The sequence below is a fragment of the Orycteropus afer genome, unplaced genomic scaffold (assembly GCF_000298275.1).
Source record: "Orycteropus afer afer isolate SDZICR_OR568_19922 unplaced genomic scaffold, OryAfe1.0 scaffold00029, whole genome shotgun sequence".
In the NCBI taxonomy this organism is placed as follows: domain Eukaryota; kingdom Metazoa; phylum Chordata; class Mammalia; order Tubulidentata; family Orycteropodidae; genus Orycteropus; species Orycteropus afer.
The window spans coordinates 12,990,267-13,007,318 of NW_006921616.1; the positions used below are offsets into that span (position 1 = coordinate 12,990,267).

The 17,052-nt window shown below is 42.2% G+C and overlaps 1 protein-coding gene across 1 annotated transcript in view; it reads right to left on the reverse strand.

Moving 5' to 3' along the window:
- WDR7 (WD repeat domain 7) overlaps positions 1-17,052 on the reverse strand; it is a 526,340-nt gene that overhangs the window by 357,878 nt on the left and 151,410 nt on the right. The gene's annotated exons all lie outside the window — the stretch shown is intronic.

A 17,052-nucleotide genomic window follows, 5' to 3' on the forward strand; every position in this document is an offset into this window, starting at 1 on the left:
ATATCATATATAATAGGTTATTATATAAGTATTATATATTATGATAGATAATATATATTATTTATATAATCAACAGCAAAAAAAAGGTAAAAAAAATATGAGCTTACAGAATTAGAATAACTCTACACTGAAACAATTATCAAATGGCCAAATAATTTTGAAAAACCAAGGAAATAAAATAAAAATGAAACAGGGGGTCTTTCCATTCAAAAATAGATAAAAATTTCTTTTGATAACTTAGAAGTAAATTCTACCTGTGAGAATGAACTCCTGTTCTACCTGACAGAAAATTCCATTTATTATGGTGACGGATTCTTTCCACTTGCTGCTCCATCAAATTCCGTGTTTTTCTCTTTTAGCTTCGATCCCTCCTTTCCCACAACAAAACATGTTTTGCCAAGTCTACTTAGATCCTTAAGAAATACAGTGTTATCCTTTGATCATGCCTCCTCTTTGGCCAAAGTTTTCAATGTGTCCTTTGGCCAAAGTTACTGCAAGTTGTTGACTAACCAGTGGATAGTTCCCGTCCCTGTCTACTGAGTCTCTGCAGCCCCTGGAGTTGTTTTTGCTTCCAGAAAGAAAGAGAAAAAGAGATAGCGAGGAGGGAGGCAGAGAAGGAAGAGAAAACAGAGGAAGAAAGAAAAGAACAAATACAAAGAAAGAATAAAAAACCACCTCTCCAGCTTCCTGGATAACCTTCCCCTGAGGAACCTTTTAATTCTGACCTTCCCCCTCAGTCAGCTGTCCTCACAACCTACTCCCACATTACGGCTGTCACCTTCTATGTACGTGGCTTCCTAATCTCCACCGCCAGCCAGATCAGCCTCCTGAAGGATTCCAACCTTCCATTTCCAACTTCTTGTACTTGGATCTTCCATAGTATCTGATGTTTAACACACCATAAACACTAACCAAGGGACCCTAGTGGCACAGTGGCTAAGTACTCACCTACTAATCTGAAGGTCGGTGGTTCAAACCTGGCGGCCACTCTGTGGGAGGATATGGCAATGTGCTTCCATAAAGTTTTACAGCCTTGGAAACATACATTACAGGGCAGTTCTACTCTGTCATATAGAGTCGATATGAGTCAGAACCAACTTGATGGTAGTGGGTTTGCTCTCGGAGTTTAATCTCCATCCTCCACTAAATCTGCTATATCTCCTGAATCATCAGTTTGGATGATCAGTATTGTGCTGCAAACATTAGCATCATCCTCAACTACTATGGTGATCTGCTTTCATAAAGATTATAGCCTAGAAAACTCTATGGGCAGTTCTGCTGTCTTACCCTCACTGTCACCATAAATTCAGACCCTTATCTCTGCTCCTCTAGACAGGTTTCACTGGCCCTCATCTCTCTTTACTCCGATCCACAGAGCCACAAGACTTCTTTCAGAAGCCAGATCCTATCATGTCACTGTTCTACCAAAAAGTTCCCATCATCATGGGTTATGAACATAGAAAACACAAAATCATTAAAACTTAATCAAAACAGTAAGTAAATATCTGACCTTGAGATGAGGACTTTCTTAATTACTTAAACTTCACTACTTTAAAAAAATATTAAAAGGCAAACAAAAATGTGCCAGGAAAAGGACTGATCAACAGTTAGAATTTATATAAATATTTCTTAAAATCAGGAAGAAAAATACCAATGCTCAATAAAAGGAGGGAAAAGATTATACAGCTCAAGAATAACTCACAGTATAAGAAACATGAACTAAAAACCAAACTCACTGCCGTCGAGGTGGACCCGACTCACAGCAACCCCTCCTTGGGTTTCCGAGGTGATACTACTACTGAAGTAGATTGTCCAATCTTCCTTCCGAGCAGCGGCTGGTGGGTTTGAACCACCAGCCTTCTGGTTAGCAGTCAAGTGCCTTAGGCACTATGCTACCAGAGCTCCTAAGTACATATATGAATGTGGAAATAAATACATGAAAATGTGAATAGCAATTAAAGTTTTGTGATAGAATAACAGAGGATTATTTTCTTGACATGTTTACGTATATACACGACAATCAATATACATTATGATCATAATTACAAAATAAAGCTCTAGGAGAAAATGTAAATGATTCCACAACAATATACAAGGCCCATCACAGTATGATCCCAAATACTTTTCCAGCCTCATCAAATGCTCTGGACTCTAGCCATCATGGACTACAGTCTCTAACACATGGATCCTTCCATGTACGTTACTATCTTTGCCCAAAATTGCTGCTGCTGTTGTTGTTGGGTGCCATCAACTGATTTTGACTCATAGTGACCCCATGTAAGAAAGTAGAACTGCCCATAGAGTTTTCTAGGCTATAATCTTTATGAAAGCAGATCACCATATCTTTCTCTCATGGAGCCACTGGATGAGTCTGAAGAGCCAAACTTTTGCTTAACTATTTGTGCCACCAGGGTTCCTTCTCCCCAGAATAATTGGTCTTTTACTCTATTCCAATCCCTTCTCATCCATCAAGACCTTCATTCTCCAGGAAAGTGAGTGCACAATAAATTCAGTTCCTTCAACAATCAACACTTATGGAAGCAGCAGTCAAGAAATCAGATGACATATTGCACTAGGCAAATTTGCTGCAAAAGACTTCTTTAAAGTGCTGAAGGGCAAAGATGTCTCTTTGAAGACTAAGGGGTGCCTAACCCAAGTCATGGTATTTTCAATTGCCTCATATGCATGTGAAAGCTGGACAGTGAACAAGGAAGACCAAAGAAGAGTTGATGCTTTTGAGTTGTTGTGTTGGCAAAGAATACTGAAAGTACCACGGACTGCTAGAAGAACAAACAAATCAGTCCTTGAGGAAGTGCAGCCAGAATGCTCCTTGGAAGCGAGAATAGCCAGATTTCATCTGACCCACTTTGGTCATGCTGTCAGGATCATTTCCTCAAGAAGGATATCATGTTTGGTAAAGTAGAGGCTCAACAAAAGGGGGAAGGCCTTCAATGAAACGGACTGACTCAGTGGCTGCAATGATGGGCTCAGGTACAGCAAGGATTGTGGGGCCGTCACAGGCAGTGTTTCATTCTGTTATACATAGGGACGAGACGCTATGAGTTGGAGCCTAGGACGCGACGCTATGAGTTGGAGCCTACTCAGCGACACCTACAATACCACACAACAATCTACGGCATACTTGTACACCTTTGTCATATTTATGTAATCAGTTGCTCTATGTATTTATATTTTCTTGTACTCTATGGCACCATTTCAAAATCAGGGACTGACCATGTCTGACTCATCTTTTTAATCCTAAACCTAGAAGAATCAACAAGTAACAATTCAAAATCTTTATAAAATTATTTCTAAATTGATAATTAACTCTTTGATAATTATCATATAAAATTATAATATATAATCACCAAATCCCCTCAACTGGTTTTTCTTCTCAGTTCTCCTCCCATCTGATTATGTTTCTGTCTAGCTTAACAGGCTTCAGTGGCATTTCATAAACCAAAGATAAAATCCAGGCATGTTTGCAAAGCATGAATAATCCTCCAGCATATGTTGCTGCCTACTGCTCAATTTCATCTCTAACTACATCCCACTATATCTCCTACTGCAAGCAAATTAAACCACACGTCCCCTCCAGAACCATGCAGTTTGGAGCATTTGTGTTTTTGCATGTGCTATGCTAGGATTACGCTCTTTCCTCAATCTCTGTAATTCAAGTCATACTTTTACCCATCCTTCAAGAAGCATCTCAAGTAGCTCCTCTTCCAAAACTCATTACCAGGCAAACCTGAACACTGCCTCTGTTGTACAAACTTTTACTCTGGGTTGAATGAGTGATATTTACAGGAAGGTAGAAAACAAAGACTACTTCTCTTCTCCAGATAAAGAATGCAAGGTACATATGTAACATGGTAAATTTCTACCACACAGGATACAAATTTAAAAATATATATCAAGACTTTCTGAATTTTGTTCTGGTATTTAATTCTTTCATTTCACAGTCACCAAATACTTATGATGTCCTATGTTTGTGGAAGGCACTGAGGCTACAAACATGAATAAGGAATGGCTTTTCTACGCACAACACTCAAAAAACTAAGACAGACAGTGACATAGGAACAAATGATTGCAATATAGGATGATGGGGCTTCAAATAATAGGAACAGCAAGGTACAACAAGGGATCCAAAGGAGAGGGTTCCAACCTCACCTTGAGTGACCAGGGAGACCTTAACAGAAAGGGTAACTTGAGCTATGAAAAGGCTCCTGGCAGAAAGATAGCGAGGTATGGAAAAGGATTAAAGACAGGAGACATTGTGAATGGACATTGACATAACCAGCAGGATCACAACAAATGGAGAAAAGACTGAAGTTGTCAAAGGCTTCATATTGCTTGGTTCTACAATCGATGCCAATGGAAGCAGCAGTCAGGACATCAGATGACGTATAGCACTGGGCAAATCAGCTGCAAAGGACCTCTTTCAAATGCTGAAGAGCAAAGATGTCTCCTTAAGGACAAAGGTGCACCCAACACAATCCATAGTATTTTTAATCACCTCATATGCATGTGAGAGCTGGAGAATGAATAAAGAAGACCAAAGAAGAGTGGATGCTTTTGAGTTGTGGTGTTGGCGAAGAATACTTAAAGTACCATGGACTGCTAAAAACCAAAAACCAAACTCACTGCCGTAGAGTCAGATTTGACTCACAGCGACCCCTTCACAGGTTTCTGAGGTGGTATCACGACAGAAGTAGATTGCCAAACTTTCCTTCCGAAAGTTGAGGCTGGTGGGTTTGAACCGCCAGCCTTCTGGCTAGTAGTCAAATGCCTTAGGCGCTATGCTACCAGAGCTAAAAGAACTAACAAATCTGTGCTGGAGGAAGTTCAGCCAGAATGCTCCTTGGAAACAAGAATGGCCAGACTTCGTCTCACCTACTTTGGTCATGTTGTCAGAAGGGACCATTCCCTGGAGAATGATGTCATGCTTGGGAAGGTGGAAGGTCGATGAAAGAGGGGAAGGCCCTCAATGCCCTCAATGAGATGGACTGACACAGTGGCTGCAATAATGGGCTCAGGTATAGCAAGGATCGTGAGGCCAGCTCAAGACTAGGCAGTGTTTCATTCTGTTGTGCACAGGGTCGCTACGCGTTGGAGGCGACTCCATGACACCTAACAACAACAACAATCATCACACACAAAAAACCCCCAAACTCATTGCCAACAAGTTGATTCCAACTCACAGAGACTGCAGGAGAGTAGAACTGTCCCATAAAATTTCCACGGCAGTAAATCTTTACGGAAACAGACTGCTTCATCCTTTTCCTGCAGAGCACCTGGTGAGTTTGAACCACCAACCTTTTGGTTTGAGGCCAGTACTTTAACCACTGTGCCATCAACTCATAGCGACCCCCTTTGGGTTTCCGAGGCAGTAAATCTTTACAGAAGTAGACTGCCCAATATTCCTTCTGTGGAGTGGCTAGTGGGTTTGAACCGCCAACCTTCTGGTTAGCAGTCAAATGCCTTAGGCACTATGCCATCAGAGCTCCTACTGCTGTCATTAGTTAGTTACAAATACTAAGAATGGGTCAGTTAGTTAGTTAGTAATAGGTACGAAGGGGTCACTATGGCCCAAGCATTATGCTAGGCATTAGAGTTGTATATAGTACAACATAAGATAAAATATCATCTTGTATCAAATTAGGTAGACAGGCCTGACACTAGCTACGAGTGAAAAGCTAATGTCAACATCAGGTAAAACCAAGAGCCACCACAGTGTTTTGTTGTTGTTGTTGTTATGTGCCATCAAGTCGGCCCCGACTCATAGCGACCCCTCCTTGGGTTTCCGAGGCAGTATCACTACAGAAGTAGGATTGCCCAACCTTCCTTCTGAGGAGTGGCTGGTGGGTTTGAACCGCCAGCCATCTGGTTAGCAGGCAAGTGTTTTAGCCACTATGCTACCAGAGCTCCCAAGTGTTTTAGTGAATATTAAATATTATTCTTTCCAGTAAAGATCTGTAAAATTCTTACAAAGAATATAAAATCAGACATCTTTTTGGAAAAAAAAATATTGAAGTAGCAAAAATGGCTTGGAGAAAAAAGGCCAGCGTGAGGACACAGGTAGACTTCTGAGTTCTCTCACCTGAGGTCACCCCCACGTGGGCTCCTTTAGCTCCCAGATCTGCCAGAGTTTCCTGTCTCTCTAGGGAAGATGTGCCCACAGACAGCCCGTGTGCTTAGACAGATGAAAGGTTATCTAGTGTCTCTTCCATGATATCTGGATGAATTGTGCGTGACTCCTCTTATCACAACGTTTCAGTACTACTGATAATGTCATTGTGGCAAAAACTACCAAGCACCTAGCAGCAGTTCACCGTCAGAAAAAGAGAGGGTAAAAAAAGAAAGAAAACAGAAACAGGTGAGAAAAGAATATGGAGGAGGCGGAAGGAAAGAAAATGACTCATCCCAAATCCTACGGATGAGTTATAATCTCTGACATCACCAAGATGTGCATGTGACCTATAATCCCTGACAAGGGATCTTCCGAAGCTAACAAAGTCCCTTTAGTACAAAATACAGGATCCAGCAAAGCTGAGAGGCTCCTATTCGAGCTAAATGCATGGAGAAGTGAACACTCAAACATCTTCTAAAGCGCCAAGTTCTGTACTGCATTTTCCAAATTATTGCAAATGAACAAAGACGACAAGCAGAGCTGATCCCTGACACGTTTGACATTCTTATATGTTCCCAACAACTAACCACAGGATAATGAATAAAAGCAGAGAAAGAGGCACTCTGGTGGATAAAGCCTTCAGCTGCTAATCAAAAGGTCAGCAAATTGAACCCACCAGTTGCTCTGCCAGAGAAAGATGAGGCAGTCTGTTTCCATAAGATTTGCAGCCTTGGAAACCCTACGGGGCAGTTCTACTCTGTCCAACAGGGTCACTATGAGTTGGAATTGACTCGACGGAGTGGATGGTGGGTTTTATCAAACTGCCAGCATCTCGTGGAATCATAAGATGTATAGATCTAGAGCAAACTACCCCATTCCCACTGTCTTCCACTCTGGCGGGCGATCTAAACCAGGAAGGTCTCTGCAGGAGCATCAGCAGCTCACTCGGTCGTCTTCATTCATAACACCTGAAGCATGAGCTCACAAACTCACCTTTATGTCATCATGGAGAAACACTATATTCAATTCCACAACATTTATGCAGTGACTACTGTGGGCAAGATGCTTGGCAGAAAAAATAAAGTCTGTCCTTACTTGAAAGGGGAAATAAGAAAAGCTAAATTATAAGATAGGAGCTCTGGTAGCATAGTGCCTAAGGCATTTGACTGCTAACCAGTGGCTGGTGGTTCAAACCCACCAGCTACTCCTCAGAAGGAAGGCTGGGCAATCTACTTCCATAATGATACTGCTTCAGAAAGCCAAGGAGGGGTCACTATGAGTCAGATCTGACTGACAGCAGTGGGTTTGGGTTTTGGTTTGGAATTATAAGATAGATACAAATGAAATGGTCTCAAGTTTGTGAGTGTAATTCAAGGGTAAATGCAAAATATACACTTACTTAAAAAGCTAGTTTTAAAAACAGTAACAACAACATTGCCATGGAGTTGACTCCAACTCACAACAACCCCATGTATCAGAGTAGAATTGCCCCACAGGGTTTCCAAGGCTGCAATCTTTAAGAAAGCAGAACTGCTACCTCTTTCTCCTGAGCAGCGGCTGGTGAGGTCAAACCTCCAACCTTTGGGTTAGCAGCCAAGCACTTAACCACTGCACCACCAGGGCTCCTCAAAAGGCTAATAGGACAGATCTATTTGACATTTTCATTGCAAATATTAAGCCTATTGTAACTTTGTGTTTTTTCTGTAAGAAAATACAGACTTAGCCATACAAAATCGAAGTAAGGAGGCTGACTTAAAATATTACAGAACAGGAAAAAAAGAAAAAATAGGAAAAAAGTGGTGAATTGCTTGCAAATGAACCTGTGGCAATCACGTTTATGAGTATCAGGTAAAAGTCTCCAGTGAGATTCAGAAGAAAATGCTAGAACTAGGATCGTGAGATTAACTCTTTATTGAGCACAAGCACGTGCCCATATCCACGCCATCCGCAGCAGCCCCAGACACGTGAAGGCGATAATGACAATCTCCAGATGGGGAAACACTGATGCACCCTTGCTGTAATATTTATTATACCTCTGAATATCTGCGTCTGCTGAAACATCTGAGCGCTTTGTCCCCAAAAAGCAATGGGATCATATTTTCACGGTCTTTCGTTTTACCCAATGACTAACAGAAATATAAGACACTGGCAATAAGTTTACTCTCTCCTCCTTCACTTCAGTGATCCTGATTCAAAGGCTTGCTTAATTCTGAGTCCACCTTTTCGTGTCAGTTTTGAAGACTACCTATTAAATAATCTATTTATCCTGAAACAGCACTGAGTCCAATCTATGACATTAAATTATATTTGATATTAAAAGTTGGGTTTCTAGCTAAAGATATCGCTAATTTATGCCAATGTGCATTCTAAACATCACTTGGTTTTGATGCTAAAGTGTAAAACAGAAGAGTGGATGGTTTAAAACCCTGGATGTGTGTGTGTACGTGAGCACGCACGCATGTGCACACACACTTTAGAATCAGGGACTAACAATACTAAGATCAAGGCTAGGAATAAATCTAACACATACACATGCATGCATGCCCACACACACACACACACACACACACAGTGTCTGTAAATATCCATAAGGAGCCCTAAAATGGAATGTAAGGACAAATAAATATTTGAAAAATCTTACTGTCCTATCTTACAAAATAATCACAATGGCATCATATTTATAATGCATATTCTAAATAATTTCTAAATTCCTAAGTATGGTATAAAGAACTGGTTTACTACCAAAGCATATTTTGGTAGGAAAAACCAATTTAAAAGAACATCAATTGTAGTCCTGATTTTGGATGAGACATTTTGTGAAATAAAAGCCATCAGAGATTTTGTGAAATGCTGCTACACGATGTTAAATGTGTAAGGCTCGCGGAGTCAACACAAATGGTTTGGATACACTTTAAAAATATTCTAACATTAGCTATGTGGAAATCTACTAAAAAGTCTCCACAATCTGGTTTCAACATTAACTATTTTAAGCGTTAAGAAAAAGGAAGAAAGGGAAGGAGGTTGGAAGAGAAGGAGAGGAGAGGAAGAGGGAGGCACAGAAACTCCAAACAGCGCCAAGAAAACGTGCGACTGAAATGGCAATCTGGTGCCCTCTGCTGTTCCGCGACTGTTACTGACTGCTAAAGGCCAGGCTAACACCAAAAGAGAGGTCTCTCAGAAAATCCACTGAAATCGGAATTAGACAATATACTAATCTACTTAGGAGCTCTGGAAGCATAATGCCTAAGGCACTTGACTGCTAACCAGAAGGCTGGCGGTTCAAACCCACCAACCACTCCTCGGAAGGAAGGTTGGGCAATCTACTTCCGTAGTGATACTGCCTGGGCAACCCAAGGAGGGGTCACTATGAGTCGGGGCCGACTCGATGGCACATAATAACAACATCAAGCCACTGGCAAAGAAAATCAACAATAACAAAAATGTCTTACTGGATAATAATATTTAAGTAATAATAATATCCAAATGGTATTAATATAGTAAGAGATTAGAAGATTAAGACATTAAGAATTCTCACACAGGAGGACCAAAGAGATTGATATTTCAACTCATCTCCAAGGGCCAAGTTTCTAACATAGTAAGTCCGAGAGCCCTGGAAGCCAGGCAGTCCTCATTCTTCCATTATACAGACCTGTCTATGAATCACTTAACTTCCTGAGCATCAGTTCTCCTCTCTTCCAAATAAAGAAGAGACTCACAACAATTGTAAGGATAGTAGAGGACCAGGCAGTTTCGTTGTGTTGTACACGGGGTCGCTCTGAGTCAGAACCGACCGGAGAGCAACACCTAACAACAACCATCTCAGGGAGATGTTGGGAAGAGCTCCCAGGTGCCACAAGGGGCCTTACTCCCACTGGTAAAACAGGTAATAAAGCTCTGCTCGTTTTATGTCACACAAATTTGTTAGAGATACACCAACAACTCTTAACACATTTGTGAACGAGTGGAATCCAGATGAGCTTCTGGGAGGCTGACTTTTAAGAAAAAGGTAAGAAACCTGCTCCGTCTGCCCTAGGTCACCCTGGTGAGCATTCCCAACCTCAGAAATATTCCTGTCAAATAGAAGCTCTTCTCTCCATCTGCCTGACTGGGCACTAGATGCGCTCACCATCCCCACCCCCATCTGCACAGGCTCTCTCTTACCTTTGCCTGTTCTCTCCCGTCCACGCAAATGTATCTCTCTCCAGAAAAGGCTTCTCAACAACTCTTCTGGTCACTCCACCTCCTGAGGGCCCTCCCCCACTGTGTTCCTTCCTTAGTAGTACCAAGCTCACCACAATCACTGTAGATAGTCTCCCACATTGCAGTAGGAACTCAGCCCTGCCGGGCCAGGGGCCAATGCTGGGTGTGGATGTGATGAACACACCCTCCAGCTGGTTCTAGCTTGGGGCCTTGCACTCAGTATGTGTGAATCAATCAATCAATCAACCAAAATTCTTGAACCAGTGTGTTGAGCACCTATTGTGATGTTTTCAAACAGATCATCTCATTTAATTTTCATGACAACTTCATCATACCCAACTTAAAGCTAAGAAAATTGAAGAGGTAAGCCAGTCAACCAGGGTCACAAGACTCCTGAAGATACAGGAGGAAGTGAGGCTCGTCCACGGGCTGCCTGACAACCCCTAGATGTTTTGAGGGAGTGCAGATGTTGAGAGGTTCAAGAGGTTCTCAGCATTCAGTCTGCAGAGATTCTAGGGACGAGGGAGAGCTGTAAAAGGGGTGACTCAACTACTTATTAAACCACCCTCAGATGTTGGATCAATGACAGATGCAATGAACACTCGGTGCTGGGCAAGGGAAAAACAAGGAGGATGGGACCTGGCCCTTGTAGGAGCTCTTACTCTGACATAACCAAACCCAAGGCACTGCTGTGGAGTAGGAGCTGACTCATAGTGACCCTTTCTTGGGTCTCTGAGGAGTGGCTGGTGGGTTTGAATTGCCAGCCTTCTGGTCAGCGGTCAAATGCCTTAGGCGCTATACCACAAAGCAGCGGATTTCAGCCAGGGGCAGTTTCCTCCCCAGCACCAGGGGACATTCAGCCATGTCTGGAGACACTGTTGGTAATCACAATCGGGGATTGCTACTAGCATCTGGTAAGTAGAGGCCAGGGTCAATGCTAAACATCCTATGATGTACACGACAGCCCATCGGAAGAGACTAGGGATTCAAGTTACATTACATCATGAAAAAATAAAATCCTGATTTATGCAGATAAATCCCCTCCTTTTTGTCTTTCCCTCTCTTTGTTCTACCTCTTCATTTCCATTCATCCACTCCCCTAAGAAAATACCGATTTCATCATGGCTGACTGCTGCTAGGTATTGATGGGTATTTTCACACACAATCAGTAGAGCTGTGTGGAGGAAACATGAAAAGATCTTTGGATATACTCTGCCTGCACCAGCCTACTGAAGGCACTGTCTAAAATTCCAACCAGAGTCATTACAAACCCATTACACTTCCTATCCTTGGACACTGCAATAAACTGTCTCCCTGAGATGACTGAAGAATATAATTCTGTCCAAGGTTAATTTTAGAGTCTGCAATACCATAATAACATGCCATATAAATCATCTCATGAGTTTTCACATCTGAAAATTTTAAAAACCTCAAAATCACTTCACCACCTGTGTAGGTCAATAATTTTCAATGTAAGGTCTGTGCTTCATGGGCAAGAGGTCTCCTTATAGATGTAAGAGGATTCAAAGGAGGACGACGAGTGGCATAATGTAAACACAAGGCCATTTGATAACAAAGTGAGTTACTATGTTAATTACGCTATAGGGGCAATTTACATTTTGTGCTATAGTTCTAAGCTGGCATGTGACTGTAACTTTCTACAGACTTTCAGTACTCAAATTAGTTGTCACACTATCATGAAATGAAGAGTAATGGAACAAAGATTCTACTGCATCTGAACATATTCATTTCCCATGGAAGTGAGGCTTTAATAGCAGTGCACTGTAAATGCTAGTTTTCAACTGCTACTATTTTCTTATAAATTGTAAACTTTATTCATTTCCTTATTTACTTTATTATGGGCTTTTCATTTGCATCAATAACATTTTCCAAAAACTAGAAAAAGACATGAATGAGTCCTGCTGTTCAATCACATACTCAATTCCTGCTCCCAATGCGGCCTGTCAGATGCTACTTCCCTCTTATCACATGTTCCACACCCACCGGAAAATAGGAAAAGCAGAGCGAGTGGGCTGCACCACCAAGACTGAAAGTCACAGTGGCCCTCACAACTCCTTGGCTATCTTGACTTCAGTCAACTTCACCTCCACTCCACCTCAGCCAACCACTACAACAGTGCCTAACAGGATCCTGTTCTCACCTCAGAAAGCTTGACTGCTGATATCCTTACCCTGACCACAATATCCTACAACTCAAAATCTCCCACTGCACCTCCTCTTCAACCTCTTAGAGCAGTGGTTTCCAAACCTGGAGAACCATTTAAATTCTCAATGCACAGGTCACACCACATAGCAATTAAATCAGAAAGTCTGCAGGTGGAAACTGGGCACCAGTCATTTTTCTAGATACCCCCGCCCCAGGTGACATCCATGTGCAACAAAGTTTGATAACCACTGTGGAGACTTTCAGTTCCTGGAGTCCACAATTTCTTCAGAGACCAACAGGCCCTCCCACCCCCCTTCCTCCCTATGAAGCCCAGACCCCATGGCGAACCATATGAATCAATCTTTCACAATTACCCTCAATGCCCTTTTACCTCTGCATTACAAAACGGCAATTCTGAAACAGTGATAAAATTTACCTTCCATTTTCCACCAGCTACCTGCAGCTCGTTGCTACTACACATTCACGGTCAATTCTTCTACTTGTTCTTAGCCCCTCTCATTCCCCTCTGACCCCTTTGTAAATTGTTTCCTCTCTCATCCAGGCCCCTATTCAGGGGCTCCTGCATTCACTCCCCACAAACAATCCTTCCTGTTCCTTGGAGAAATGTGAAGGCTTTAGGGATGTCCTCTTCTCAATACCCAGCAACTCCACACAGAAACAAATACTGTCCTCTTTCTCTTCAGTTTCAGAAAAATAAGGTTTTCCTCCATCAGGTCAAAGGCTCCTCTCTACTTTGAAATCTGCAAATCTCTTACCCCTGAAGGGTACAGCTTCATCACTTATTTCCTTCTTGTCCTGACAGCTGATGGTGCAGTGGTTAAGGCATTTAGCTGCTAACCAAAAGGTCAGCAGTTCGAACTCACCAGTCGCCCTGAGGAAGAAAGATGAGGCAGTCTGCTTTCATAAAGGTTTACAGCCTTGGAAACCCAATGGAGGTCGCTGTGAGTTAGAATTGATTCTATGGCAGTAAGTGTGTGTGTGGTATCCTGACCTCTAACCTTCTCTCTCCCCTGGCTCTTTAGCTTCAATCCACAAATATGTGCAATTATCTTCAAATCTGCGCAATTATCTTCAAATCTGCATCTCCCTCTAGCTACTCTCTTTCTCTGGCTTTCCTCTTGCAAACTTTTCCAAAGTATTCCACTCTTGCTATTTCTGCTTCCATACTTCTCATTTGTTACTTAGCTCACCGCAGTCAAGGTTGTGTCCCCAGCATCACAGGACAACAGTTTTGAAAAAGGATGCTAATGACTTCATTGACAGTGCCTAAGGGCACTTGACTGCTAACCAGAAGGCTGGCGGTTCAGATCCACCAGCCACTCCTTGGAAGGAAGATTGGGCAACCTACTTCCATAGTGACACTGCCTGGGAAACCCAAGGAGGGGTCACTATGAGTCGGATTCGACTCGATGGCAGTGAGTTTGGTTTTGGTTTGGTAATACCCAATATCTATCGCAGTTAACACAACTGAAACTCTTGATCCCCCGTTTGCAGGTCAGCACATTCTGCTGGTTCCCCTCCTACTCCCCACACCACTCCTCCTCCGAATGTTTCCTGTCCTTCCACTTAAAGCTGGTATCCCCCAGAACCTATCTCAGCCCATTTGCCATCTCAGGATCATCTCATCCACTTCCACGGTTTTAAGTATCATCATATCTGTGCGTTGAGGATTTCCCAATCTGTATATTCATCACCTATGAGTTTCACACCCTTAAATTGAACTGCCTGACAGGCATCTCCCACACAGACATCCCACAGAACTTCACACTTACCATGTACAAAGCAACTCATCATCATCCCCACAAAACCTGCTCCAGTACTTGATATCCACCATCCATCAGAAAATCTCTGAGGCAATCTTCCTGACCACTCATACCCAACCCATCACTAGCTCAAACAGTGCTTGAATCCAAATTGCTCTGTCTCAGTTCAGACCCTCACGATTCTACCTGATACCTTGCAACAATGGCCTAACCAGACCCCTTGTCCCCGCTTCCTGAACCCGTCTTTGTCACAGTCACCAAAATATCCTATCTGAAACACACACATGACCACCCTACCACTCAGCATCTGAAAACTCCTCAACAGCTCTTTACCTACAGAGTGATTTTCAAACTATGCTCTCAAGTATGTAGCATATACTATAAAGATTCTGAGAAATAATACAGTTGGCAGAGTTGGGGTGGGGGTGGGGGTAGAGATGAAGAGACAAGTGAAAGTGGCTATGAGCACCCTCCTCTCCACTTTCACCTCATCTAGGAAATATTCCCTCTGGCCTGTTTTACATAAGCATTTAATACAGAATTCCCTTTGAGGAAAGGATCTTAATGCTAACTTTCACAAAAAAAAGTTTGAAAACCACTGACATTAAAGAGACCGTTTAAGAGCCTTCATGTGATACAACATGGACTAGCCTCATTTTCCACCACTGCCTGTCAACCAGCTGATCCTCTGGCAATACTGAACACACTAGTCCTACCTCCCTCGTTGCTTAAGCCGTCCGCTCCTCCCAGCATGCACTCGCCAACCCATCTGCATACATCACCTGACTACATTCTACTCATCCTTCAATGTTTGCATGAGATAACCCCTCCTCCAACAACCTAGTCCTGACTGCCTCAAGCTAGACAGATTTCTGCAATATATTTCTTAGTCAGCCCACTTACTGCCCTGTGCTATATCTATTTATATTTCCTGAGGGTAAGTATCACATCTTAGTCATTGGGCTCCCAAGGAACTAAAACAGTACATAATAGTCAATAAATACTTATTGAACTATCCACCACTGCCATCCAGTTCATTCTGACTCACAGAAACCCCACTGGGTTTCCAAGGCTGTAAATCTTTATGGAAGTAGATTGCCTCGGCTTCCTCCCACGGAGCAGCTGGTGGGTTTGAACTGCTAACCTTCTGGTTACCAGCCAAATGTCTTACCCACTACACCACCAGAGCTTCTTATTTAATGAACTAGATTGCTTCAATTATTTTCTAACAAGGGTGTGATAGTTGAAGCTGTGTGTCAACTTGGCTGGACCACATTCTGTGTGGTTTAATCAGTTGTGATGAGATTATACCCAGGATGGGATCAGACGAATATGTTGCTCAGCCAATCCTGAGCAGCAGTCTCCTTAGGGGCGTGGCCTGCTCCCAGTGTGTTCATGGACATCCTGGGAAAAGAGACACTCTTCTGTGGACTGGGATTCTGCTGTGCTGCCATCAGCTGTCCAAGAGTGAACAATCCACCATTCGGCCTGGAGATCTTGGATTCATCATTCATTGGAGCCAACAGCAAGTACACTGCCTGCCAACCTTGAGCTCCTCAGCCCCCAGCTTGACGTTTGATCCAAGAACTTTGGACTGGTCAGCTTCTATAAGTGTGTGAGCCATTTTTCTAAGATAAATTTTCTCTCTCTCTCTCTCTCTCTCTCTCTCTTTCTCTCTCTTATACATATATATATATATAGGCTTTACTGGTTTTGTTTCTCTAGAGAACCCAGTCTAACACAAGGGGCTATTAAAAGTAAAGAAATTTGAAATTTTTTTATATGGTCTAATAAACAGCAAATTTTTCAAATGTATTAGAAGAAATTATTTTTCCCCAAAGTACTAAAATATTAATATTTTCTAAATAAAAAACACCAATCTTTATACTTCTATAAAATTTCTTCACAGTACCTTTAAGTTCTCAAACAAAAGTTAAATATAAAGTATCACACCCAAGGGCTGGAAAGATATGGCTGCTGAGAAAGTCACAGGGTTGGATCTGCCTGGTGTTCCTCATCTCTCATCAGCCTGCTAGTGGATTTACTGTGAAGGTGGTGAGAGAAATTTCTTCCTTGTCTCTCCTATAGAAGCTCTGGTGATCTAGTGCCTAAGGTTTTTGACTGCTAACCAGAAGGCTGTGGTTCAAACCCACCAGCCACTCCTCAGAAGGAAGGTTGGGCAATCTACTTCCACAGTGATACTGCCTCAGAAACCCAAGGAGGGGTCACTATGAATTGGGACTAACTCAACAGCAGTGAGTTTGGTTTGGTTTTTTGGATGTATATGTGTGTATGTATATACAATTTCCAAGATGTCCTTCATCCAGTTCAAACTACATACAATTAGGATAAAGACAATGAATATTTAATATAATTTCTCCTTAATAAATTCACTGCACTGAATGCTATACCTAACATCAAGAATATGGAGACTCGAAGAAATTCTGGGAAATATGGCAGCTATGGCAGCCCAGTTACTGAATTTTGCCAAATCATCATAAAGAGACAGAGCAACTAGATAACAAAACCACAACCACTGACAACATTCTCAACAATATTAGGTGAAAAAGTATCCCTGTGAATCCCAAAATTCAAGCGGATATGGGGAAAAGACAGCACCAGCTACCAGAACTGCCTGTTCCCAGGGATCTCTATGGAAAGAAGGGAAGGAAAGTAGTGAGGCATCTATGCATACAACAGCAAAACCCCACATCAGATAACAAATGTTTCCCTGACAACACCTGAGCCAAGTAGAAAACATGAGGAGAAACC